We start from the raw sequence: 26,879 nt of genomic DNA, 5'->3' as shown, positions 1-26,879 counted from the left end.
ATGCTAATTTTTGCTTGAAAGCTTAAATTTTATCATCGGCAATAAGTACTGTCCTCCTTGTATGACAGGTACATGACTTCATTGAACTTTTAAAATTCAAGTTTTATTTTGAGATCATTGTAGATTTACATGCAGTTGTTAGAAATAATACAGAGATCCCTGTGTACCCTTCACTTAGTTTCCCTCTACGGTGACAACTCGCAAAACTTTAGTGCAGTATCACAACCAGGATGTTGATATTGATACAAACTACAGAACAGTTTCATTACCACAAAAATCCATCAAATTGCCTTCATATAACCAAGTCCCTTTCTGTCTCGTTCCCACCTCCTGTTTAAACCATGGCAATCTGGGACTTCCCTGGCTGTCCAGTGGTTAAGACACCAAGCTTCCACTGCAGGGGGCACAGGTTGGATCCCTGGTTGGGGAACTAAGATCCCGCATGCCAAGCAAGTGGGGCGGGGGGGGGGGGGGGGAAACAAAAAACCCTTGGCAATCATTAATCTGTTCTCTATTTTTATAGTTTTGTCATTTAAAAATGTTATATTAATGGAACCATGCAGTATAGAAATTTTGGGGATTGATTTTTTTTTTTTAACTCGGCATAATTCTCTGTAATTCATCCAGGTTGTTGTGTGTACAATAATTTGTTCCTTTCTGATGGCTGAATAGAATTTCATGCCATGGATGCACCACAGTTTGTTTAATCATCCACTTGTTGCAGGACATTTGGGTTGTTTCCAGATTTTGGTTATTGCAAATAAAGCTGCTCTAAATATTCATGTACTGGTTTTCATATAGATATAACTCTGCATTTTTCTGGGATACATGCCCAGGAGAGCATTGCTGGGTCATATGGTAGTTGCATGTTTAGTTTTTTAAGAAACTGCTACTGATTTGCATTGTGCCTATACCATTTTACATTCCCACCAGCAGTGGTGATGCAGTTTCTCTGATCCTTACCAGCTTGGGTGTTATCACTTTTTTTTTCCTGATAGACTCCATTATTTAGAGTAGTTTTAGAGTCACAGCAAAACTGAGCAGAACTTAGAGAGATATCCCCTATACCCCTTGTGCCCACATACACACAAGCTTCTCCCACCATCAGTATCCCCACCAGATAAATTTGTTATAATTGATGAATCTACATTGATACGTTATTATCACTGAAAGTCCATAGTTAACATTAGGATTCACTCTTGGTGTTCTACATTCTGTGGGTTTTGACAGGTGAATAATGACATGTATCCACTACAACAGTGTCCTGTAGAATAGTTTCACTGCCCTAAAAAATCCTCTGTGCTCTGCCTATTCACCCGTCTCCCTACCCACCCCTCCCCACAACCACTAATCTCTTTACTGTCTCCATGGTTTTGCCTTTTCCAGAACATCATTTAGTTGGAATCATATAGTAAGTCACCTTTTCAGATTGGCTTCTTTCACTTGTCACTATTTTTTTTTTTTTTTTGGCCGCGCTGCATGGCTTGTGGGATCTTAGATTTTAGTTCCCTGACCAGGGATTGAACCCGGGCCTCAGCAGTGAAAGCACCAAGTCCTAACCACTGGACCGCCAGGCAAGTCCCTTGTCACTATTTTTTATTTTAGCCATTCTGATTAAGTGTGTAGTGATATTTCATTGTGGTTTTAGTCTGCACTTCCCTAGTGATGCATGATACTGAACATCTTTTCATGTACTTATTTGCCATCTCTATATCATCTTCCGTGGACTATCTCTTTACATCTTTTACTCAAGCTCTAAATGGATTTTTTGCTCTTATACCATTGCGTTTTGAGACTTTTAAATATATTCTAGATCTGTCCCTTTGTTGAATGTACGGTTTGGAAACATATTTTGCCACACTGCATCATGTCTTTTCATTCTCCTAAAAGGATATTTTGCAGAGCAAAAGTTTTTAATTTTGATAAAGTCCAATTTATCAGTTTTTCCTTTTAGTGGATTGTGTTTTTGGTATACCCAAGTCTCAGAACTCTTTGTCTAGCCCTAGATCCTGAATATTTTCTCCTGTTTAAAAAGATGTTTTATATATTTTTTGTTTTATATTTAACTCAGTGATACGTTTTGAGTTAATTTTTATAAAAGGTTTGAGGTTTAGGCTGAGTTAATTTTTTGGCTGTGGATGTTCGATTGCTCTAGGCATTGTTTGTTGGAAAGGCTATAGTTCCTCTATTGAATTGTATTACATTTTATATATATATATAATTATAAATAATTTATATATAATGTAACAATTTTTAACTTATAATTATATATCTAATGTAATACCTAGAGAGCCACTATAAAAGCTGTGCAAAGGGACACTAAAAATCATATATAATGTATTAAACTATATATATGTTATATATTACATTATATATGTATATAAAATCATAGTCTTCATTCAATTTTGAAAAAATATCTGCCAGATAACTAAGTCTGAATGACCATTATTTATCCTTTAAGTGTTTTTTAAAGTAAAAATGGTATTCTTTGAAAAAAGTGGTTAATTCATCTAACTCAAAAATCTTACAGGCACTTTTCCTTAAGATAATCATTGTACTTCATCATGCGGCAGAAGTGCTTTATTAGTACGTTCCATTGGGTCAGGCAGAATATAAAAAAGATGTATGCTCAAGGTTTGAGATTTTGTACAGTTAATAACGGTTACTGCTTCATTAAGGATATTCTTAAGTAAAATTGGCTTTAAAATTATTTACTCATTTATTTATTTACTGCAAGTGTGTAACAGTGAAGATTACAATGACTATTAGTTCAGTTTGGCACCACTGCCTTGATTTGGGCTAAGATACCAGCAGTTCTATCCATCATTACTTTTTATTTTCCAATTTTTTTATTGTGTTAAAATTTTTTAAACTATAAAATTCACCATTTTAACCATTTTGAAGTGGCATTTAGTACATCACAGTGTTATATAATCACCAGCACTATCCAGCGCTAGATTATTTTCATCACCCTAAAGAACATTCTGTATCCGTTAAGCAGTTACTCCCCTTCCCCTCGAAGCCCCTGGCAACCACTAATTTGCTTTCTGTCTTTATGGATTCTCCTATTCTGGACATTTTGTGTAACTAGAATCACATAATATGTAACATTTTATGTCTGGCTTCTTTCATTTAGCATAAGATTTTCAAGGTTCATCTACATTGTATCATACATCAGTACATCATTCCTTTTCACAGATGAATAATATTCCATTGTATGAATATACCACTAATCAAAGGAAGTTGTAGGAAGTCACTTTGGCGACAAAAGAGAAATTGTTGCCCACACGCTCTTGGTTAAGAGTGTACACTCTGAAGCCAGACTGCTTAGGTTCAAATCTCACAACACGGGGCTTCCCTGGTGATGCAGTGGTTAGGAAGCCGCCTGCCAATGCAGGGGACACAGGTTCGAGCCCTGGTCGGGGAAGGATCGCACATGCCGCGGAGCAACTAAGGTTGTGTGCCACAACTACTGAGCCTGTGCTCTAGAGCCTGAGAGCCACAACTACTGAGCCCGTGCACCTAGAGCCCATGCTCCGCAACAAGAGAAGCCACCACGATGAGAAGCCCACGCACTGCAATGAAGAATAGCCCCCACTCGCTGCAACTAGAGAAAGCCCACGCACAGCAACGAAGACCCAATGCAGCCAAAAATAAATAAATAAATTTTTTAAAAAGCTATAAAAAGAAAAAAATCTCACTACACATTTGCTGTGTGACCTGGGACAGTTATTTAATCTCTCTATGCCTTAATTTCCTCATCTCTATACTGAATAGTAATATTATTTAGCTCATAATGTTGTTGCGAGGATAAACTACATAATATATGTAAAGTGCTTAGAACAGCGCCTGGCACATCACAACCACTATGTAGGTAAGAACTGCTATTTTTAGAAGAGGAAATACAAAGGGATGATGAAAGGGAGGGTAAGAAAGCAGGAGGGAGAATCTTGGATGATAATGGATTATTCTCAGTGATTTTTTTTTTTTTTAGTTAAAAGTAGTTTTTTTAAATAATTGTATATGTGCCTCTCCTCACAACACATGTTCATGGCAGTTTACGATTAAAACCCTGGATAAGAGAATCCGGCCCCTCAAAAGTCGATATCATCATTGTCTTTTTTCTATGCAGTGTCATGACCATTTGTGCTGCAAATGTTATTTGTCTCCCATTGTTTGGTTCTTGGATGATTAACACTACCAAGTTATGGACAAGCTGTTATTATTCCATAATCAGGAATTCCCTACTTGAGAATGAGATAAATTTTTGAGAAGTTTGTATTTTCAATTCTAGGAGCAATAGATGAAAACCTCTCCGATTTCTTATATATGAATATAGTCATATTACTCATAGGTAGTATATGAAGATATCATGAGGACAAGGGAGTGAGTAGGTATGTATACACTTTAGCAAAATGCCATTTGTTAATATCATGTAGCCATATTGGGTCCAAATTTGAGTTACCTGTTAGACTCAGGCTTTAAGCTTTTTAATAGTATATGGATTTTTATTTTTACAGTGGTTTCCAAAGGTTATAACTGGAGCATATAACAGTTTACATAAATGTTTCCTCTTTTTCAGTTATACAAAAACTCCCATCCCACACCCAGTTTTCTTTAAAGAGGGGAAATGGAGCCATCTCAGTCTGCTGTGATCCAGTACCTGCCATGATTCTCACACCAGGATATTTTTCTTTAACTACTTTTTCCATCATCCCTGTATCCTGTGATTATTTAAGATACATGGTCTGAGGTATTAAATAACTAACCACTTCTCCAGTGGGGGGAGTATAAGATTTTTCATCATTGTTTCAAGGCAGGGAGTAGGGGGACTTCCCTGGCAGTCCAGTGGTTAAGACTCCATGCTTCCACTGCAGGGGGCACAGGTTTGATCCCTGGTGGAGGAACTAAGATCCCACATGCCACCAGGTGCAGCCAAAAAAAAAAAAGCAGAGAGTAGGTCCCTTTAATGGAATGTTACAATCCTATAAAATGAGGGAATTGGATTTGATCATCTAAAGACCTTTTCCCGTGGAAGCATCATTTTGTGGTTCCATGCCCACCATTCAGCACAGTTGTCAAGTCAGACTTGTGAGGCCTTTGATTGCAAGTTTGTGATGCCATTTGTTTCTACCAGTTTTGACTGGCAAGGGATGATGGGTATTTCTGGAAATCAGCTAAAGTGGCACTGCCCTATGGTTAGAGCATAATCACAGTTTTCAATTCTTGTGGGCCACTAGCTTTAAAATTATGAGATCCTTAAAGAATTTTAAATTTAAGATGTTTCACATTATTTTAATTTTGCACAGAGAGAGAGAGACAGACTTTTTTTTTTTTTTCAGCTATGCAGCACGGCATGTGGGATCTTAGTTTCCCGACCAGGGATGGAACCCACGCCCCCTGCCTTGAAGCACAGAGTCTTAACCGCTGGACCACCAGGGAAGTCCCGAGAGATTCTTTATTACGACGTTTAATACTGTGCTATTTCAAATTAAGAATTTCACATTTTGCATAGAATTTAATTACACCTTATTCCATAGGCAAAATCATGCCCATGTTGTTAAACACTCACATTTGCTCTTTCATTCACTCTTTTTTTTTTTTTTCATTCACTCTTTTGGGCCTTTTTGTACCTGGGGATTTTGATGAGTTAATCAGTTCTTTTAAATAACCTGGGAGAGAGTGAACATCATTTAATCTTGAAGCTCAAAATGACATTAAAATCCCTCTATTTCTTTGGACACCACTGCTTAGGGCCTGGAAAGAATGGTTCCAATCAGATTATCTTTATTAAAATTTTTTTTTTTAGTCTTTAAAGCCCACATATCTGTATATAAATGTTTATTTTGTTTTTTCTACTGTCCTATTATTTGCTTTAGAACATTCCTATTAAATGTTTCCACCCAACACACACTTACATACACACACATATACACGTGTCAAGCTTGTGCTCATAGAAACTTCGTTCCCATCAGGGTTCTAGAGCCCTCTGCGGCACATACCAGTTAGAAACTGAGATCTTTAAAAGTAAGACTCCAGCCTTGACCCCTGAAAGGCTATATTGAGGACAAGAAATTTCTGTCAAAATTATAAACTTATATCAAATGTTCTCCTTTGGCATGATGAGCTTGTGGCATTGCTTTCTTCTAGGAAATCTCTCTTTCTTAATTATTAAAAATTAAAAAAAATTATTTAAATAAAAGTTTATTGAGTTTATCTTTAATATCATATTTAAATAAGGACATGGACTGCAGAAGGTACAAACAAGTATACTTCGGCGTCTAGAATTTTACCATAAATCCAAAGTTCACCACTGAAGTCATGTCTGACTGCTAAAGCCATTAGACTAGAAGCCTTCTAGAACATTGACTCCAGTGCTCAGATGTAGTTTACATCAGAGACAAAGTGCTTGCCACATCATTAGAGTTACCGATTATAGGAAATTTTCATCAGAGCTCTCAGATGGCTGGGAAACGCTGTTATGGAAACAATCACTGGCCAGTTAAACGCCCATTTCAAACCAACCTAGCAGGTGGAAACAGGCCCCTGGAGGTGGACAGTTCATAAATCTCTTTTGGGGTTTTGGAGATTAGCAAGATCAGAAGAAGAAGAGAACTAACCTTCTTCTTGGTCAGGAGAAGGGAACTAATATTTTCCGAGGGCCCCGTACTCAATTCTAGACTTTGTGAGGCATTTTATATATTTAATTCTCACAACAGTCCTTTGTGGTATTATCCTTATTTGGCAGGTGAAAAATACTATGTTTAGAATTAGGTCAATCTGGCCTTCAATCTGTGCTTTTTCCAACTCTGCTATGTACGTGTGGTGCCGTAGGCAGGGTGTGCCACCTGTTGGACAACAGAAATTCAACGGAGTAAATTTAAAGCTCAGATTGGCTTTATTAAACGATTCATGAATTGGACAGCTTCCTATCTGGCAAATTGAAAGGAATTCCACCAAGCTGTAGAAAAGGGAAGGGTTTTAAAGGTGAAAGGGCCAGAAGAAGAAATTTATTAGCAAAGAATGCATTGTTTTAGGCAAGGTCACCTTCCTGAAGGGAACGGAAGGGGCAGATGACCTCACCAATGCTAACCAGGTGATTCCAGGTTGACTGGTTAAAGGTTACCTTTCTGCCGGGGTGGGGCGGGCAGGGGAGCGGAGGGGTTGAAACTGCAATTAAGTTAGGTATTAAGTCTTGGTTTGCTGATGCAAGGTTAGCACAAATGACTCTATTTGGGGCCTGCTGTCTCTTTTTTTTTTTGCGGTATGCGGGCCTCTCACTGTTGTGGCCTCTCCCATTGCGGAGCACAGGCTCTGGACGCGCAGGCTCAGCGGCCATGGCTCACGGGCACAGCTGCTCCGCGGCATGTGGGATCCTCCCGGACCGGGGCACGAACCCGTGTCCCCTGCATCGGCAGGCAGACTCTCAACCACTGCGCCACCAGGGAAGCCCCTGCTGTCTCTTTTTTAACACACTCCACTGAGGAGCCAGCCATACCTCAGGAGTGGGAGATGATACATCTGATCTGCCCTTTAAGTACTACCTATACAGAACATACGTTAACTCTTTAAGGAGAAAATTATCAAGCAAAGCCAAACTAAACCAAACCTCTACTTGTGGAACAAACAGAAAAGAAATTGTTCTGGTAAGTATGTGTGATAATGTGATTTCTAGTAAGAAATATATATTTGGTCTTCCTGTTCCTGCTGTAGTGCTCCTAAAAATCTTGGAATTTCCTAAGCGATGAGAACTGTAAAGGTGTCTTATGTTAGTGAGGTGACTTTCGGAACTCACCTAAGGATGGGGTCTAGTTGCCAGGGGAACTGACCAAGATTAAAGGGTTGGAAATTTCATCCCACCCCCTGATTTCCAGGGAAAGGTGGGACTGGAGGTGGAATCAATCACCAATGGCCAATGACTTAATCAGTTGTGCCTGTATAATGAAGCTTCCATTGAACCCCAAAAGGCTGTGGTTTGGACAACTGGGTTGGTGAACACATGGCAGGATGGGGAGAGTGGGCTGCTTAGGGAGCATGGAAGCTCCACTCCCTTCCCCCATACCTTGTCCTACACATCTCTTTCATCTAGCTATTCCTGAGTTATATCCTTTTATAATAAGACAGTAATCTGGTAAGAAAAATGTTTCTCTGAGTTCTGTGAGCTCCTCTAGCAAATTAATCCAACCCAAGGAGGGGGGTCATTGGATCAGAAGCGTGGGTGGCGACCTGGATTTGCAACTGACATCTAGGGTACCACTAAGTCCTTAATTTGTGGAGTCTGATGCTATTTCCGGGTAGATAGTGTCAGAACTGAGTTGAATTGTAGGAGAGCCAGCTGGTGAAGGGGAATTCCTTGGTGGTGTGGGAAACGCCTGCCTCTCCTGCCCACACGCCCACTCCTGACATCGGAATTGGGAGCAGAATCATCTGTATGGGAAAGTGAGGTAAAAATCTAACAGTGTGACTGAGACTGCAAAGGAGTTCCTCAGACTGAAGAGTTTGCTTTACCAAGGAATTTATTATTTGACCTGCTAATCCAAGGACTAAGCCTCAGACTTAAGGCTCTCCTCAGCTCTGCTTTTTTTTTTTTTAATAAATATTTACAATTGTTATATCTTCTCAAAGTACTTATAAATTTATTTATTTTTGGCTGTGTTGGGTCTTCGTTTCTGTGCAAGGGCTTTCTCCAGTTGCGGCGAGCGGGAGCCACTCTTCATCGCAGTGCGCGGGCCTCTCACTGTCACGGCCTCTCCCGTTGTGGAGCACAGGCTCCAGACGCGCAGGCTCAGCAGTTGTGGCTCACGGGCCCAGTTGCTCCGTGGCATGTGGGATCCTCCCAGACCAGGGCTCGAACCTGTGTTCCCCGCACTGGCAGGCAGACTCCCAACCACTGCGCCACCAGGGAAGCCCCTCAGCTCTGCTTTTAACTGCTCTTGGCCTCCTGAAGACGTGAGGCCTGGATTCTGCCATTCAGTAGGCCCTTCTGTTCCAGAGCTGATGGCTAGAAGAGGTTCCAAGAATATTCTGAGCTCCCTTCCCAGCTCCCTGACTGTCCAGCCACACGTGGACCCCACAGAAACAGATCTTCCAGAGGCTTGGAAAAGTCATGCACGGGCAGGCGTAGGGGGAAGAGGGAAAAGGTTAGATATTTTTAATTTTGTAAGTGATTAAATTGTTTGCAGGTTCCCAATCACTACATTAGGACATCTAAACTGTGAGGAGAATTTTTTAAAAAGGAATCTTATTTGTACATCTTTCATATAACTACCTCAAGTGTATATAGCTCAGATAATGCGTGGAGTTAGCTATCTGGGTTTTTTTTTTTAAATAAATTTATTATATATTTATTTATTTTTGTCTGCATTGGGTCTTGGTTGCTGTGCCAGGCTTTCTCTGGTTGTGGGGAGCGGGGGCTACTCTTTGTTGCGGTGTGAGGGCTTCTCATTGCGGTGGCTTCTCTTGTTGCAGAGCACGGGCTCTAGGTGTGCAGGCTTCAGTAGTTGTGGCACACGGGCTCAGTAGTTGTGGCTCGAGGGATCTAGAGCACAGGCTCAGTAGTTGAGGTGCAAGGGCATAGTTGCTCCGTGGCATGTGGGATCTTCCAGGACCAGGACTCGAACCCACGTCCACTGAATTGGCAGGTGGATTCTTAACCATCGTGCCACCAGCGAAGTCCCAGTTTTGTTTTGTTTTGTTTTCCTTTTCCAAGTATTTTCAAATATTACATGTTTTTTGGGGTTGACTTGTGTTCTTACTCTAATGGTCACCATAAAAAGATTTAAGTTTTTGTCATCATTTTCTGATGATTGTATAACCAACAAAAACAAAGTCATCCCCAGGTCCTTAAGGACTACCTTTCTGAATGAGTAGCTTTAGATCAAAGGTGTCCCCTTTCTGGGGAATGACTCAGTCTTCATAAACCTTAATGAGAGTGATTTGGTACCCTCCAAAGCAGCTAGGATTATGCAACATTTCCTTTTAGATGGAGCCTTGGAAAACTATCACATGTAAGGAGCACGTGGGGTTGTCAGGTTGGTGTGATAATGCGCCAACTGATAAGGCACCTGCACTGTCATCAATGTACAACAAACCCTTGCTTCTCTGTAAACCTTAGCCAGACCCCTCATCCAACTCACACGGGTGTTCTCCGCTTCCATAGTTCGGCAGTATTTCATGAATTAATTTTCATAGCCTGAAAGCTCTTAAGTTAATATTAAGATAACTATAAAAAAGGTAGTTAATATCAGAAAAGAACTGAATATACTTCTCTCCTTGGAAGCTCTAACAATCCCAAGAAACTTATCTATTTTCTATTCTTAATCCTCTTAATCTGCCTCCAATTTGTGTCTTCTTTTGGCTGCCGCTGCCTCTGGTTATAATTTCTTGGATCATTTATAGTAACAATATAAGAAGGAACAAGGAAGGAAGGGAAAGCTAAAGAATGATAGCCCTGAGTGACAGATGGGAATGTTTTCTCGAGATAAATCTATCAGAGTCCACTGACTAGTGGCATTCATAAACTATGTGATATGCCAATCGACAAGTAGCCCACAAAAAAACCTCCCCATTAACTAGAACCCATTTAAACAGACCACTTCCTGCAGTGTCACCCCTGTGCTTTGATCTCTCAGCTAGTAAATCCTTGAGCTGAGATTTTATAAACAGATAAGGTAGGGAGTCCCTGGAGAAAGAGAACCAGGCATGGCTTTCCTGACATAAGAGAAGCCATTTTTGGCCTAAGGCATTTTGTGATCTAAGCCTGGCCTCATGCACGCCTGCCCTTGAACAGGTCTCAGTAATTAATGATCTTATCGGAAGTGAGGGAATTCAGGAACAAGGGAAAAGCAGTCAAGAAACAGTAGTTTAGCAACAAAACAAGGTCCTGATTCTTCCTCAAGGGATATCATACCAATCTGATACATATCTGAGTTCTGCAGGAACTAAGGTCCCCCCCATCCAGGTGGAGGATGGTAATGACCTGCTGAGACCCCAGACTGGTTGGAACTTAAGGGATGATGATCTTAACCTTTTCTGACCCTCTTGACTTCAATCAGCTGAAGCCTGGATGCTGGTAAACTTTGCCCCAATTCTATGCTGAATTCTCTTCTGCTCAAGCCCCTTCATGAATATGCATATACCACCCAAACCCCTTCATGAATATGCATATCCTTTAGCTTGAAATTTCCCCAGTTTTGCTGTTTGGGGAGGCACTGCTCTGGGAAAGATCCCTGGTGTTCTCCCTACTTGCTGCAAGAAATAAATCCTTCCTTCTCCTGCTCTTTGAATTGGTCTTTTGGCTCGACACCCACCAAGAGGCGAACCCAGTTTTGGGGTAACAATTTGACCAGGACCTTCTGACTCAAGAGTCTAGGCATTTAACCACTGCTCCCTAGCAGAGTCTATGAGAAATGAGAAAGAAAGTGTAGCTTTCTTTAAGGAAGCACAACTGCTGTTTAGTCACAGACATCCCAGTGGAATTCCAGAGAAGTAAGAAAGATAAATTCTAGAAACAGCTGAGTTGAAACTTGACTTTTGGTTGTATAATTCAGGACTCCTTGGCTTATAAGTGAAGAAGTGGTAAGTTTGCTTAAGCAAATGGGGACTGTATTGGCTTGCAAATTCTGACCTTTGGAAGGCTGGGTTCGAGCTGGCCCCAGGAATGAATGGAATCAGGAACGTGTGTGCTACCAAGTCTTGTTCTCAGCCGTCCCAGTTCCACCTCTTTGTGTGTGCTGGCTTTGTTCTACCAAACCAGCTCCTCTGTGGTAGGGGACGGGGTGCTGGTGCTGCCAGACTCGGGTCCTAACGGCTCTGCCGCAGACAGGATGTGGTGCTTTCTGCCTCCAGCCCCATTCTGCAGTATCCTGGGGAAGGGTTTTGATTGCCATGGCTTAGCTTATGTGCCAGTTTCTTGCGGCCAAGGGTAAGGTGCCCTGTTCAGCCCAGTCTGGTTCAGTGCACACACTTGTGGCAAAGGAGCGGGATGGAATGGATGCTGGGAAATCACTGTGGATTGGATGCCCACTCTATTTTGTGCCTGCTATAGGTAACTGATGTTGGAATGACCAAAAATTTTTTAAAATTTAAAGAAAGGATAAGATTGTGTTTTATACAGTTATGCTACAGGCCAGGTTTGATTCCTTAACCAGATGACCGTGCAATTAGACTCATTAATTATCCTCTTCTCTATTTGAAAAACCACTAATATAACATTATATGTCAATTATACTTTAAAAAAAAAACCCTTAAAATATATCAAATTATACACCTAAAAAAAAGAAAAAAGACAAAAACCACAGGTACTGGGGAGGGAACTGGGGGGTGATTTCCTGCTACATATCCTTCTGCAAGACACAGTCAACCCTGTTATCAGAGCCCCCTTCCCACCACGTCCTGCCTTCCTCCCCTGCTCGCCACCCCCATTCATAGGCTGCATTATTCTGGAAGACTTCAGGGAAAAAGAAAGTAGTTAATGGCCCCCCCAAAGTTGGTGATTATGAGATACATCCCACATAGTTATTCTTTTTTCTTTTTCTTCTTCTTTTTTTTTTTTTTGCGGTACGCGGGTCTCTTACTGTTGTGGCTTCTCCCGTTGCGGAGCACAGGTTCCGGACGCGCAGGCTCAGCGGCCATGGCTCACGGGCCCAGCCACTCCGCGGCATGTGGGGTCTTCCTGGACCGGGGCACGAACCCATGTCCCCTGCATCGGCAGGCGGACTCTCAACCACTGCGCCACCAGGGAAGCCCCCGCATGGTTATTCTTTAGAGATCTTTTTCTCATTCATTAAAAGGAATGAAAGACTGCCACTCTATTTAGCATTTGAATTTCTTATACTTAATCACGTTTTCTTTCCATTCGGTTTTAAAAATTGCATATGTTAAGATTTGTAGAAATAGAAACAATTGCTTAATTTAGCACTAGAGATAGTCTTATCAGACAAAAGAAAAAGCCTTAGTTACGATCTAAAAATTCTGATGATAGTTAAAAAGCAAACACTAATTGTAAATAATGGGAATAAAGAAATAAGTATTTTGGGCTTCCCTGGTGGCGCAGTGGTTGAGAGTCGCCTGCCGATGCAGGGGACACGGGTTCGTGCCCCGGTCCGGGAAGATCCCACATGCCGCGGAGCGGCTGGGCAGGTGAGCCATGGCCGCTGAGCCTGCGCGTCCGGAGCCTGTGCTCCGCAACGGGAGAGGCCACAACAGTGAGAGGCCCGCGTACCGCACGCACACACAAAAAGAAATAAATATTTTAATTTTGTAATTATTAGTCAGTTATTGCAAAATTCAAAAGAATCTAGAAAAAATTGCCAGAGGTAATAAGTTCTCCTAATTGTATATATAACGTAAATATTGAAGATTTATTACTCTGTGTGTGTGCCATAATGCTAAAATATACAATGATAATGAAAGATTCTCTTTTTTTCTTTGTGCAAATATTGAATTACTAAGAATTAACTCAGGACACACAACATTTAAGAAAATCATAAAAAGCTTAACATGAAAAATAAAAGAGGACAAGAATAAATGGACAGATACATAATACTCCCAGTTGAGAATTTTAAATAAAGGAGACAATAATCCTAACTAAATATAATACATAGGTTTATGCATCATTGATGCATTATCAAGGGAAGTTATAACAGAATAGAAAATAGAACTTGACCATCTGACAGTCACCGAGAGCACTAACAGGATTCAATATGAATTTATAAATGTGTACATATTTACATAAAATTGATCATATTTGAAACACTTCAGAAAGTAATGAAAACCAGAACATTATAGTACTGAGCTAAAAGAAGAAGAATTGCCCAAAGGTTTCTATTCCATTGCTCATATATTATAAAATGAATGTATGACAGAACAGGAGCAATACAGCAACCAGAGGGTAATTCTGCCCTCAGCTTGCCTCTCTGCCTCCTTGTTTCCAGGGCTGAGTATCTTCCATGTCCTTGGCTAACTGGACTCAGGGCCTGCCAGGTCTCTCTCTTCTCTACACACACATCTAAAGGTGCAGTTCACTATGCTGCTGTACCTTGCATCTGGCATCATCTCAGGCTTTTGGTGCAGGCGTCAGTTGAGAGGTCCCAGTTGCAGGCTCCAGCCCAGTTTCATCACAGGGATACACTGGCAGTATTAGACACTAGCTCAGTTCTATCAAAGTGATACTTTCTTCTTTGCTATTTCTTATAGCAAATTTTTGGGAAGCCTGAGGGAAGGCTTGGATGGATATGGCTGACAGAGGTGGACTTGAGAATGACTGCTTCCCTGACTATAATACAATATAAACTCACTATAAACTCTTCCTAAGTCATTACTAAGATTATTGTGGTAACTGGATAGCAGGATAGGGAAAATTAATTTAGATTTATACTTAGTTTATATACTGCAATGAATTTGAAACTGTTTAGAGGCTTAAACATTAAAAAGTATAAGAAAAACTGGAGGCAAACAGGATAGCATATGTTTCCCTAGCCTGGGCAGTAAAATTAAATTATCGTTAACGGTAACATCAACATAATAAAGGCCATATATGACAAGTCCACAGCTAAGGTCATATTCAATGGTGAAAGGTTGAAAGCTTTTTCTTTCTTTTTTTTTTTTTTTGCGATACGCGGGCCTCTCACTGTTGTGGCCTCTCCTGTTGCGGAGCACAGTCTCCGGACATGCAGGCCCAGCGGCCATGGCTCACGGGCCCAGCTGCTCTGCGGCATGCGGGATCCTCCTGGACCGGGGCATGAACCCATGTCTCCTGCATCGGCAGGCAGACTCTCAACCACTGCGCCACCAGGGAAGCCCCAAAAGCTTTTTCTTTAATATCAGCCACAAGACAAGTGTGCCCACTCTAGCCACTCCTACTCAACATAGTACTGGAAGTCACAGCCAGAGCAATCAGGCAAGAGAAAGAAATAAAGGGCATTCAAATTGGAAAGGAAGATGTAAAATTGTCTATGTTTGCAGATGATGTGATCCTGTTTAAAGAATATCCTAAAGACACCACCAAGGAACTAATAAACAAATTCAGTAAACTTGCAGGATATAAAATTAACATACAGAAATCGAGTTCTATGCACTAACAGTGAAATATCTGAAAGAGAAACGAAGGAAACAGCCCCGTTCATAATAGATTCACTTTGTTGTACAGCAGAAACTAACACAACATTGTAAAGCAACTATATCCCAATAAAACAAAACAAACAAACAATAAAACATTTGGGAATAAATTTAACCAAAGAGGTGAAAGATATGTACACTGAAAAGACTGATAAGATTTGTACACTGAAAAGACTGATAAGACTGATAAAAGAAACTGAGGAAGACACAAGTAAATGGAAAGATGTCATGTATTCATGGATCAGAAGATTTAATACTGCTAAAACGTCCACATTGCCCAAAGCCATCTATAGATTCAATGCAATCCCTATCAAAATTCCAATCCCAGTTTTTATAAAAATAGAAAATCCTAAAATTCATATGAAACCACCAAAGACCCCAAATATAATAGGGAAAAACTGTGTATTCTGTTACAAATTAATCGTTAAAGGGATGTTGCCTATAAGCTTAAATTATACCTAATGGCCCATCTCTGGGAAGTCTGCCTCCCCAGGTAATGAGCATTAAGCTAAAATACCTTTGTCAGTTTCCCAAGAAACATTCTGACCAGGCCCACCTGTGAATAACTGCAGGGAGATAGAAATCATCACATGCCCTCCGGAGGCGGACCAGAACCCGGAAGTGTTTGGCTTTACTCCCTCCCCTCTAGTATAAAAGAAGCCTGAACGCTCACTCAGGCAAGATGGTTCTTTGGTACAGGAGTCTTTACTTTTCTCAGTCTGCGGGCTGGGCTTTCTGAATAAAGTTGCTATTCCTTTGCCCCTACAACTCATCACAACATTTATCGGCCTGCCGTGAGGCAAGTAGTACGAGCTTGGACTCAGTAACACATTTTGGCCCAGCCAGCCAGGAGGCTTGTTGCTTGTGGCTAGCCAGCCCCAGTTGGGCCCTAGCAGCTGCTGGGACCACTTGTCCTAAGGATCTTTTCTTCAAAATTCCCCAAAGTGGCACCGGCTCCCCCAGGGCTTGGCAGTTGGAGTGAAGAATCGACATTTGGGATCCGAGGGGCTTCATACAGTAGGGTAAGTTGCTCCGGTGTGTACAGCCGGGAACTTTATTTCCTCTCTGGGGCTTTTTGTTCGGAATAAACCAATTTCTTTTGTATTTGAGTGGGGTACCCTGTTGGAGAGAGGAAAGAGCTGTTGGACTTTTACCCAATTTGTGAACCGGTTTGTTGGTTTCTTTGGACGCTAGCATTGGTGTGTGCCGTTTGTGGTTTCTTGGCTTGAATTTCTGTCTTTAAAAATAGAGAATGTTTCGGGCTTCCCTGGTGGCGTAGTGGTTGAGAATCCGCCTGCTGATGCAGGGGACACGGGCTCGTGCCCCGGTCCGGGAAGATCCCACAGGCCGCGGAGCGGCTAGGCCTGTGAGCCAGGGCCGCTGAGCCTGCGCGGCCGGAGCCTGTGCTCTGCAACGGGAGAGGCCGCAGCAGTGAGAGGCCCGCGTACGGCAAAAAAAAAAAAAAAAAAAAAAAAATAGGGAATGTTTCAACTATCCCTAAAGAAAGTGCTCTGAGGAGCATTTTGGATAAGTGATTTGATTACAGCTATGAACCCATGGGTGAGAAGAGGATGATATTTTATTGTTACATTGTGTGGCCACAGTACCTGTGAGGATCTCCACAAGGGGGTTAGGCAAGGTTATCTTGGGACTCTGTGTACCAGGTACTGCTACCCTTGCTGTGTTAATTACATCGTTTATGGTCTCCTGTGTCACAGGTGTATGTAAAACCCCAAGATTGAACTTGAGGGTTTATTTAGGATTTTCTGTTTGTCCTTTAGGTTTTTTGTTTCATTTTGTTTGGTTCTGTTTCTCCATTTACAGCCAAATCGGTTTTGTGATATTTAAAACTTTTACTAATGGAGGAAAGGAACGGGGAAAAAACAAAAAACCTGTCTGTTCTTGTCCAAGAGTGAGACATTCCCAGGAAGAAGAGAAACGTTCTACTTGGTTCCTAAAATCGCCAAAATCTACACATAGAAATAGAAGTGTCTTTTCCATAAACACTAGTAAAAAGTGTTTAGCCATCTAGACAGGTGACCTTGATTTGTCCCATCTACCAGAAACCCAATTTGAATCCAACCTGTTTTGTAACTGGTGGGTTTTACCTTGTTGTACCCAATTTATGGCTGAAATTTTGGAACGGGAACTGTGAGGCCCCTGTGTTTTTTTGTGTGTTTGTATGTGTGTTAATAGTTGTGTGGCATTTCCAAAATTAATTGTCTTTAAGGAAATTAAGTGCTTATATATATACTCATACAAAAAACTGGCCAGAATGAATTTTGGGTTCACATGATCTAGGAAATATTTGGTATTGAATTAATATCTGGTATCAGAGTTAACTTAAGCTTGTTGGCTTGATTAATACAGACATGTCTTTTGAGTCATCAACGGTAAGCATAATACTTTTATTGTACTTAGGTTTACTAGAAATTAAATAAGACCTTATTATTCTTCTTACAAAATATGTCAGCAAGAAAAATAATATGATAAAGCTTTTGAGTAAATAAAATAGAGGTAAATTAGTTAAGAGTTTTAGGTAAACTCTATAGAAATAATTACGTTTGGGGAATGTCTATGTAAAATAGTCTCAAGATTTTGTATTTTGAAACTAAACTAAATTAAATGAAGAGAATTCATTGACTATCTGGGTCATTTCAAATAGGATAAAATATTAGAACATTATTTGCTGGGCATATCTAAATTTGCCTATCTTTGCCTTCTCCAGAGAGTTTGTCAATCAGGAAATGCTGGTATGACAGTTTACAAGTACTTGCTTCTTGGTTTTCACTGGAGATTAAGGTTTTAAGGTTAAGAATTATAAGGGAAACATTTCAGTATGCAAAGATGTAGGATGTGTGTCTTCAGCAGAGAAGGTATGAGGAATGAAAATGCATTTTGTAAAAGGGAAAAAGGTGGTTTTGTCCTAGAGCTGGTTGTTTCTGAATGGAAAAGAAAGTGAGGGACAGTAATATGGATACAGAAAGTTTGTGGAGGAGGAACACTGAAAGAGTTTTGTGCATAGTCAGGAATTGGCTAAGACTGAACTTAAGAAAATGAATTTTAAAGGTAAAGTGGCACAAAACCTGAATTTGGTTCTCTAAGAGGAAAAAGTTGTCTTAAAATATTGAACTGCTTTTGGTAATAGATTGCGAGTTTCTTTGTTTAAGTGATCTGTACTTGCCTTTGAGCTCTTTTATTATCGGTGGTTAAAACTTTTTGATATTTTTGACAAAGTTCCCAAAGATCAAATTCTAAATGAAGTTCACTTGACCTCTAGCTAACTTTGAGGTTTTCCAAAGGGTCCCTGGAACAACTCAAATTATTTTCTCTCCATCTCAGAGAGAGAAATATTAAACTAATTAGGCTTATTTGGTATGTTAAATTATGTGGGCAGCATCATCAAATAAGTGGTGATAAAACTTCTTGTATCATGTGGGTAAATGCTATTAATGTACACATTCTGGAAATCATATGGAACTCCTAAAGTTCTAGTATATCCTGGTAAACGATAGCAGTCATAATTTTATTTTTTTTTTTAATTTTTATTTTATCTTTTGGCCACACCGTGCAGCATGTGAGATCTTAGTTCCCTGACCAAGGATTGAACCTGTGCCCCTTGCATTGGAAGCATGGAGTCTTAACCGCTGGACCACCAGGTAAGTCCCATCAGTCATAATTTTAGTAATTATCTTAAATTGTTGTATGTCACAGCAGTAACCAAGTTTCTTTTCAATTGCATTGTAATCCCAGTTGGTTGATGCCAAAGCAAAAAGGCAACCTTTTAATGGTTAGAGGTGATCAATTGCTATTTATGGTTTTACAGTGGGTTTTGAATGACTCTTTAGCTATTTTGTGAAGAGCAGGGAAGAATGATGAAATTCTTATGTGCAAGCATTTGTGCTATTACATCAGGGAAAATAAGAAAAGGGAGGGAATGAGAGTGAGGATATGTTGCTTCAAACCTTAACCCCTCCCTTTGAGCTAGCTGTCCCAGCCGCTCTGGCCATTATGCCAGTCTTAATCGGTGGTGGAAGAATGGTCTCAGAATTGTCTCAATTGGCCATTTAAGTTTAATAGTAAAAGACTGATTAATGATAACAATGCATCATAAAACCTTCAGAAGGAAAGGAGAATATTTTGTGAACAATTTGTTTTGTGTGTAGCAGTTTTAAGTTATTTTTTTTTTAATTATTAAAAAATTGAATTGAAATATAGTTGATTTACAATGTTGTGTTTCAGGTATACAGCAAAGTGATTCAGTTATACATGTATATATCCTTCTTTAGATTCTTTTCCCTTATAGGTTATTACAAAATATTGAGTACAGTTCCCTGTGCCATACAGTAGGTCCTTGTTTATCTATTTTATATATAGTAGTGTGTATATGGCAATCCCAAACTCCTAATTTATCCCTCCCCCTGTCCCTTTCCCCTTTGGTAACCATTATTCTTTTCCTATGCCTGTGGGCCTATTTCTTTTTTGTAAATAAGTTCATTTGTATCATCTTTTTAGATTCCACATATAAGCGATATCATGATATTTGTCTTTGGCTTACTTCACTTAGTGTGATAATCTCTAGGTCCATCCATGTTGCTGTAAATGGCATTATTTCATTCTTTTTTTATGGCTGAGTAATATTCCATTGTATGTATGTACCACATCTTCTTTATCCATTCCTCTGTTGATGGACATTTAGGTTGCTTCCGTGCCTTAGCCATTGTAAATAGTGCTGCAGTGAGCTTTGGGGTGCATGTATATTTTCACATTATGGTTTTCTCCAGATATATACCCAGGAGTGGGATTGCTGGATCATATGGTAGCTCTATTTTTAATTTTTTAGGGAACCTCTATACTGTTTTCCGTAATGGCTGCACCAATTTACATTCCTACCAACAGTGTAGGAGGGGTCCCTTTTCTCCACACCCTCTCCATCATTTATTGTTTGTAGACTTCTGACGATGGTCATTTTGACTGGTGTGAAGTGATACCTCGTAGTTTTGATTTGCATTTCTCTAATGATTAGTGATGCTGAATGTCTTTTTCTGTGCCTTTTGGCTATCCCAGTGTCTTCCAAGTTATTTTTTAAAATCAGTACTTTTTAATTGGTTAAAGCCCTTCTTAAGGAAATTATCCCCTGATTTGGATTAAGGCATTGGAACTATATTCATCCTGGAGACCACAATCAACAGGAAAAACTGAGAAAATGAATACCAACTTAACTTGGGGTAAGGCCTTGCCAGTTGCCTTGCTCTGGATCAGTGGCTCCCAGAAGCAGGCTTAAATTAAGCCCCTTTGAAATATTGTATGGTAGGCCATTCCAGGTGTCTGCCCAGGTGAGAGAATCTGTAAATGCTCTAAAAGAACTAGCAGTTGCCAACTTGTTAAAACTTTGGGCTCTATACCAACCTCTGTTCACGCATTTGCCTCCAATAGGTCTGCCCATCCAACTGAAGTAGATGGTAATTTCACTGTAGCTGGAGAAGCGTCAACCAATTTGTGTAATTTTGTCCAAATAAACAACACAGGAATTTAGTACATGTATTGGGAACTGGAACCAAAACCCCAAGTTGAATTACAAATGAACAAAGTGCTAAGGGGGTTCATCATGTTCGAATAGTTGTAGATAAAGGACTGACTAAAGATTCTAAGGAATATTTGTAGCTTCTGGAAGTAGCCAGAGTGGTCTTTGTCCCTTTTCCCACAAGATTATGGAATGGATGTTGACAGTGGGGAATTGTAGTAATAGGGAAGAACCTTTGTATTCTATTACAAGTTAATCCTTAAAGGGATGTTGCCTATAAGCTTAAATTATACATAATGGCCCATCTCTGGGAAGCCTGCCTCCCAGGTAATGAGCATTAAGCTAAAATACCTTTGTCGGCTTCATAAGAAACATCCTGACCAGGCCCACCTGTGAATAACTGCAGGGAGATAGAAATCATCATGTCCCCTCCTGAGGCTAACCAGAACCAGGAAGTGTTTGGCTTTACTCCCTCCCTTTAGTATAAAAGAAGCCTGAATTCTAACTCAGGCAAGATGGTTCTTTGGGACACAAGTCCACCATCTTCTTGGTCTGCTGGCTTTCAGAATAATGTTGCTACTCCTTGCCCCAACAACCTCTCTCTCCATTTATTGGCCTGTCATGCAGCAAGCAGTACAGGCTTGGACTTGGTAACACAAATAACATTCGAATTTCTTATACTTAATCCTATAAAAGACAATCCTGAGAAGAACAAAGCTGGAAGCATCACACTACCTGATTTCCAACTATACTACAAAGCTCTAGTAATCAATACAGTGTATGGTACTTTCATCAAAACAGACACATAGATCAATGGAACAGAATAGAGAGCCCAGAAATAAACCCTCATAGAGGGCCAAGAATACTCAGTGGGGAAAGGTTAGTCCCTTCAGTAAATGGTATTGGGAAAACTGGATATTCATATGCAAAAGAATGAAACTGGATTCCTATCTTTCACCACTCACAAAAATTAACTTGAAATGGGTCTACTGAAGGCTTAAACATAAGACCTGAAAGTGTAAAACTCCTAGTGGAAAATTTAGGAAAAATGCTCATTGACATTGGTCTTGGCAATGAATTTTTGGATATGACACCAAAAGCCCAACCAAGAAATGCAAAAATAAATGATTGGACAACATCAAACTAAAAAGATTCTTTACAGCAAAATAAATCATTAACAAAATGAAAGGCAACCTAGAGAATGGGGGAAAATATATGCAAACTATCTATCTGATAACGGGTTAAGGAACTCATACAACCCAATAGCAAAAAACCAGTCATATTTAAAAATGGGCAGAGGACCTGAATAGATATTTTTCCAAATAAGACATAAAAATATCCAGTAAGTACATGAAAAGATGCTCAATATCACTGATTGCGAGTGCCCATAGACTCTGGTGGTGGTGCAGCTGTGTCACGGTGGCTAAGCGGTGATGCCAGGCTGGGACATGGCTGTCCTGAAGGTGTCCTTTCATGGAAGGTTGCTACTGCTGCTGATGTGCTGGAGCTGTCCTGTGTTCTCTGAAACCATGCTAGAGTGTGTGGTGGTGTTATCAGTGTTGCATAAGGATCTTTTTTATATTTTGTTTTTTTATTATTTATTTTTGGCTGTGTTGGGTCTTCATTGCCGTGTGTGGGCTTTCTCTAGTAGTGGCGAGTGGGAGCTACTCTTTGTTGCTGTGCGTGGGCTTCTCATTGTGGTGGCTTCTCTTGTGGAGTACGGGCTCTAGGTGCACAGGCTTCAGTAGTTGTGGCACACAGGCTCAGTAGTTGTGGCTCGGGGCCTCTAGAGTGCAGGCTCGGTAGTTGTGGCACATGCGCTTAGTTGCTCCGCGGCATGTGGGGTCTTCCCGGACCAGGGCTCGAACTTGTGTCCCCTGCATTGGCAGGTGGACACTCAACCCACTATGCCACCAGGGAAGCCCAGGATCTTATATAAGGATAATTGTTTTGGTTTTTCCTTTGCATTTCACCATTCCCCTAGGGCTTTGCTTTTTTTTTTTTAACATCTTTCTTGGAGTAAAATTGCTTTACAATGGTGTATTAGTTTCTGCTGTATAACAAAGTGAATCAGCTATACATATACCTATATCCCCATATCTCCTCCCTCTTGTGTCTCCCTCCCACCCTCCCTATCCCACCCCTCTAGGTGGACACAAGCTATCTATTTTACATTTGGTAGTGTGTATATGTCCATGCCAGTCTCTCACTTTGTACCAGCTTACCCTTCCCCCTCCCCACGTCCTCAAGTCCATTCTCTACATCTGTGTCTTTATTCCTGTTCCCTAGGACTTTGATGTGAGTTCATGAGAGCTTCCCAGAGGAAAAATATTGGACTTACTAAGGATGTGCAGAACTTAATTCTACCTCACCTATCAGAAACCTGGTACTGCTTTTTTTTAAGCCAGTCGTGGGGTCTGATCACTTACCCTTTAGGGTCCTCTCAGAGTAGGTGCCCAGTGACCATTAATGACAGTCTCTTGGTTGGCCAATCCCACTGCCCTCTAGACTTGATTCATAACGTTCAACCCTCCAGGTGAGGACCGCCTAAGTAAAGCTGTGGTTCCAACTCACATTTCAGTGCCCAAGTGTGTCCTGATGGTATTGCAGTGTAACTTCTGTTTACAAGTTCACCCAGAAATTATTTTCAATGCTACTGAATGCAACTGTACAATCCATTTCATCCACCCATTCATTCATTCATTCAACAAATAGTTTCAAATGAAAAAGTTTTGGTTCTTAAAATAGCAAGATTTATCATCTACAGTTCATTGGCAAATGCAGCAAATGAATAGTTCTTTTGTATTTCAACACACTGGAGGTAGACAGTTAATTGATTAATCTCATTGACCTGTATTTGGGTTTAGAGTCTTATAAAATGCTGATGTATTGTAACTCAGTGTACAAAGTGATAAATGCTCTCTGAAAGTTATGGAAAACATCCAGTACTCTTACCCATGGAATTCTTATCTGTATCTTTTTACTAGCATCCCCTAGCCCTCCTTCTCTGACAGCAAATGGAAAGAGATGAACTTTAAAAATCTTTCAGAAAGTAAAGAAGTCCATCTGTAGAAATATAGGTTATTGCTATCTTTTAAAAAAAACCTCAACCTAAAAATTCCATTTTACTCCTTCTGTTCAAATCCAATTGTCCATCTGCTCTGCATTCCTTGCTTCCCTGTGGCTTACTTTGCACCTTTTCCCGGGTTTATTAACACTTGTCATTCATTCATCTGCTCTCAAATCGGCAGCAGCCACGGTCTAATTTAACAGCTAAACGACAGACAGTTCCTCTGGCTTTCATGGAGCCTAATTTGAACAATCTGCAGCCCTGTTTATTTTATTTTAATTTTCAGCCTTCTGTGGGTGTTATCTCCAAGAGCAGCAGAGGACGTTTGTTTCTGAGTTCAGTGCAACAGATTCTCTGCTCATCTTCCCATAGAGAAGGTGACCAGGAAAACTAGAACCACGACAGTTTGGGGGGCTGGGTGAACCTGCATCGGTAGAGGTGCTTCTGGGACAGGGGGAAGCTTTCTCTGACCTCTTTCGCATTTTGAATACTGAAAACACAAATGAAGAGAAGCATGCTCTTTTCAAATATAGAATGTCCATATAAAACTATTCTATAACACATGGTAAGATACTAGGTTATAGGACTCTTGGGGTTCCTATTCATCTTTACAACATTCCTAGACTTCCCCTCATCTCTCTACCCCTCCCCGCCCCCACATGTTTGAAAGTACTCTGTTAATATTCATAGAATTGAATTGAATAGATTAGCATAATCAAAGCCCTGGTAAATAACACATTTCAAAGAATTAGTCTTCAGAAAGAAGCTTTAAAACAGACAATATCTTGTTTGGATCATTATTAATAGCTGGTTAGGCCTAAATAATATTCAGGGTACATTTTTCACTTGCCTATCAAATATAATTGTGTCATGCTCCCTCTTCTCAGAATGGCAGTCGTTCTGTTTGACATATAATGTTAGGCAACGAACAAAACCCATCACCCCAAATTCCAAATCCTTGTGAAATTTGAACTAAAAGACTATAAACTTATAGCAAAAAGATAAAACCCTTATTATCCAGAATTTATTTTCTTACATAGTTTATACTATTTCTTGCTTAAAGATTATATTACAGCACAAACTATTGGGTGTAAGACAGGCTCAAGGATGTATTATACAACAGAGGGAATATAGCCAATATTTTGTAAACTGTAAAGCTGTGTAAAATAAAAAATTTTAAAAATTATATTACAATTGGATATTTGTGTAGACTTAGCACACATAGTTTTGCAATTGTCACAGGCCTCGGTTCTAACTGTGACCCAGCCTAAAGCATCAGGGCCTGTTGAGAGGGTCTCAGTGAGGGTGTGATGAGCATTCTGTAAAACCTTTCCCCGTGGAACAATACTGGATATTGAGTCAGGGCTGATATGGATGGAGGGAAAGTGGGTGAAATATGAAGATTCGAGAAAGGGCAAATGGGCTGGCCACAAGGCCAATCTGAGAAAATCCTGTGCGTTCACCATTCATCCCTTCATAAATACTACTGAGCACCTTCCTTGCGGCAGGCTGCATTTTAGGCTCTGGGGATACAGCAGGTGACAGAACAAAGTTCCAGCTCTCTTTGACTTTACATGCAATCAGTAAAACCATAAGAAAAAATGGTAGGCAAAGGATTACAGATCAGCTTAAGTACAAGATTGTGATCGTGTGGCTACGCTATTCTGGGAAGTCTGGTCACGTCTCTTGAAGGTGACAGTTAAGTGGAAATCGGAGTAATTTATAGCACCGAACATGGAAGATACTGAGGTATTCTTCAGGAATATTTTCTAATGAGTTCTTAAAATGACAGTTCAAGGGAAGTGTTGAAAGTTGAAATCCTTCTCTTGGAAACTTTTCCACCATTGCCCTCTTAACATTCTGCTTATACTTCTGTCATAGAGCCTAAAACACTTTGATGTACTGACAGTTTTTTACATGTCTGTCCTCTTGTTTTCTCCTGCAAGCGCCTTAAGGACAATCTTTGTGTCTTCCTTTTTTTTTTTTGTCTGTGGCTGGCAATTCCTGGCGTGGAGTAAGTATTTAATAAATGCAAGTTCAGTAAATTTATTTGTCTCATCTCCACAACTAGACAGAAAGGCAGGTATTGCATCACACGTATTTTTGTATCCCGCTGAGCGCCTGGCATCAAGAGGGACAGAGAACGTGGTGGATAAAGCTTTGCCAGTTGCAGGTTCTTGTATAAAATCACCTTGAAGTCTTTGCTCAAATTCCAAATGGTCTTTGAGACTTTCCTCAAAGGGTAAAATGGAAAGATGGGGGAATAGCCTAGGTTAGAGGGAGATTTAGACAGTAGTCAGGTTTTTTAGGGTGTTTATTGGATTTTTGAGTAGATCAAAGTTGGGATTTAGAGCTGGATAAAAGGAGGGGTAGTATGGAAATATGTGGGGAATTTGGGGTCGGGGGTTGATGTATTGGACACAGGATATTTCTGAAAAGGTCATATGACGTTCTCAAGGATAAAAAATGTTTTCAGTAAAAGGCAAGCACATTTTTTATACAAGAAAATGATGAGACAGTAATTGTGCTAGTTTGGCTTTTTGTTTTCTTGCTAATATTACATCACTAAGTCACACAAGCGTGGTGAGGAGGGGACAATAAAAATAAGTTATCAATGCACTATTAACTCAGCGTGCTCTTACCTATTAATAAGACATTGATGTCTCCTCTTATGCGTGTCCCATTGCGAAGCATTTTCTCATTACCTCCGAGCGGCATACACAAAATAGCTTTTTTAATATACTCTTGCCTGTGGATGTTTGGTGCTAAAGACTTGTTTAAATGGTCAAAGATATCCTATTTAAGAAACAGGAAACACTTACATTGCACATTATCAACATTAGAACAGAATCTCATTATCCATTAGCTGGTATCTGTACGATTTATAACTCACTTTAGATTGAGTTTTGCAGGATTTCATGATCTTTCCCACATCATCAGCTGAAAACGTAGGTGCTGCGTCCTTGTTCATCAGTTGATATTATTAGTGGGGATTATGGCCTTGTGTTTTCTAGGCTGCAGAAATCTTTTAAGAGATGCTGCTAATTAACTATTAAATAAATGCTTGGATGAAGTTATCTTCATAACAAATAAGCTACTTGGAAATTGCTTTCAATTAAATGGGATGAGTTAAATTTCTTTCTATTTTTGTTAACCTGTGCCTGTCTG

General features: G+C 40.2%; 1 long non-coding RNA gene across 1 annotated transcript in view; it reads left to right on the top strand.

The window, feature by feature from the left end:
- Positions 1–15,808: 15,808 nt before the first annotated feature.
- Positions 15,809–26,879, top strand: part of LOC307197455 — a 49,394-nt gene continuing 38,323 nt past the window's right edge. The window contains exons 1-2 of the long non-coding RNA XR_013831413.1: positions 15,809–16,139; positions 18,692–18,776. This is a non-coding gene — a long non-coding RNA (uncharacterized lncRNA). The remainder of the gene's footprint in view (positions 16,140–18,691; positions 18,777–26,879) is intronic.

The sequence above is a fragment of the Stenella coeruleoalba genome (genome assembly GCF_951394435.1).
Source record: "Stenella coeruleoalba genome assembly, chromosome: 14".
Lineage (NCBI taxonomy): Eukaryota > Metazoa > Chordata > Mammalia > Artiodactyla > Delphinidae > Stenella > Stenella coeruleoalba.
The sequence above is the reverse complement of the archived record's forward strand: the minus strand, read 5'-3'. Positions and strand labels throughout refer to the sequence as shown.